This window comes from Galendromus occidentalis, unplaced genomic scaffold (genome assembly GCF_000255335.2).
Source record: "Galendromus occidentalis unplaced genomic scaffold, Mocc_1.1 scf7180000077431, whole genome shotgun sequence".
Taxonomy (NCBI): Eukaryota; Metazoa; Arthropoda; class Arachnida; order Mesostigmata; family Phytoseiidae; genus Galendromus; species Galendromus occidentalis.
In genome coordinates, this window is record NW_003805419.1 from 604,075 (window position 1) to 606,400 (window position 2,326).

A 2,326-nucleotide genomic window follows, 5' to 3' on the forward strand; every position below is an offset into this window, starting at 1 on the left:
TGCGACGAGGAAAAATCGTAGAGGAATCCGAGACCGGAGGTTTTCGCGCTCGCGGCTTAGCTCAGGTCTATTGCCTCGGACTGCGCATCCGAGCCTGAGCACGTAAGGTCAACAAAGGGTCGACGCGTGGCCTGGACGCCCTCCCGCCTAGGGCTGCAACAACATCGATGCGAAGGCTTCGCCACGCCGAGACGCGAGTAGAAGACACGGAACGATGTGCGAAGACACGCGATCCGCGCTGCGGCCGTTTTGTCTCCGGGCGGGAAAAGGAAGAGGAGATACCGGCGAGCAGAAGAAAATGGAAAGGAAGGAAACGGCATTCCCTTGCGACTTTCTCTGCGGCAATGCCTAGAGACAGTTTGCATCAACGAGAAGAAACAAGAATATTGTCTTCCAGTGTCACAGCAGCGCGGCGAACATGCGCTCGACGTGGGATCGTCGAAGAAACCTTTCGAGCACCTCTCCCGCCCTTCATCTCAGAGGCACCTTCTCGGATTATCGGCGCTCTGGCAGTCGCAGGGGGAATCGGAGAAAAAAGGGCGTCGCGAACGCTTGGCTCAGGGATGACGTTAGTCATGAAAGATTGTTCTCACCCCGCACACGCTCATTGCCGGGTTTTCATCTGGATCGCGCCGCATGATCCGCTCGTGATGGTGGATATAATCAGGGATGGTAAAAGTTGTTAATGAACTCGGGCGATACTGTGGGCAAAGTCATTGAATTTGATTCTTCTGGTAAATGCAGCGTGCACGCATGCAAATTTCGCTCGGGTTCCCTTCCGCGGCAAGGCAAATGTGTTTATGCTGCTCGAGCGACGACGTTCCCTCGCGTCGTGTGAGAGAATATATGACGCAATTTCCGTAATGCATTCTTAATGGTCGCTTTGTTTCCGATTCTCCCAACGAAAGCTATCTGAAGCCGCTGGCTGGTTGCACGTAGCTGCACGGATTCGCTCCTGCTACGCTGCTTCGATGACACATCTGGCCGTTGAACTAAATGAAAATCGGGAGTCACGTCGACGCAAGTGTCAGAAGGAATCTCTCGAACATCGGTGAAAGGTTTGAAACCTCAGTCTTCTTGAGAGGATTGGAATCGAAAGTCGGAACCGAATGGCTCGCTGCGTATCTACGTAGCGGGGAAAAAATAGGTGTCCTTGAACGATGACTCGCTGAGTTGTTTTTCGACCGCTCTGACAAATCAGAGCCGGATCTAAATCAACGAAGACTGTCGTTTATCACTCTGTGCTACGGCTTCGATGTTTTGAGAAGCTAGATCGAAGACCCGAGAAAAATGTGTCATCGATCTCTGAGGAGAATCAGTCTTGACACACTCAGTGGAGAGAGCTCCAAGAGATTTCTCAAGGCGGGATGGAACAGGAACACTTGGAGACGGTGGTCTGTTTTTCCCGTTCTTAGGCCCTGTTCAACACTTCGTAAGTGAGCGATTGATCCCATTGCCGTACGAACACACTCAGTGTAAGAATTATTTGTTCGTCTGCGGAAATCATGTCTCAACCCCCGCAAGTTTCCAATGTCAGGTGCGGAAGCTCGATTTACATACTCCCCGACCTGACGGAGTTGTGAATTCAAGACCGATGCACCTGATTCTGAGGAGCAACTCGGGAGAGGATCCCGGATCCAAGGCAGAATGTTCGAGATCAAGAAAATCCATTTATGACCTATTATGAGCTGAGCGTTTCGCTGCGTGTCTGATGAGCCGTACAGAGGTAGAATCGTGTTTCCCATCGGGTTCCATTCCTTCTCCGTTTCTCAATCAGGAACTGTGCTCTCTGGAGGAGGCAATGGAAGAAGTCGAGCCGTCGCAGAATCAGAGAGTTTGTAGCTCACTCAGAAGCGACTCGGTGAACAGCTGCTCTCGATTCGGCCTCCTTCGCCCTCTCGATCAAACTTTCACTCGGTGTCGAATCGGAGCAGAGGTGGCACAAACGTTAACTCTCTCTCCTGCACCTCAATAATTCACTGAGTGAGTGAGTTGGAAAAATTTTCAGCTTCCCGGGCTTTGTCCTCGGCGTCACTGAGGGATCGGGGGCGTGTAATGGCCAACAACGAGTCACTGTGGAGCTCCTGAATCCCGATCAGGAGAAGAAAACATGCAATCGAACATCCAGACGTGTGGAACGAGCGCCAAAGATGCCCTTGAATTTTTGCACCCGGAAAATTGCTCGCTTGGTCGCGAATCGACCGAAGTGAAACAGCTTCATTCGGCTTGAGTGAGTGGTCTGCTGGGTGTGGCCGGCCACTCGAGTGGACGCCTCGCCCGCCTGCCTGCCAGCCTACCCGACGCACCGACCGACCGCCGAATCGCA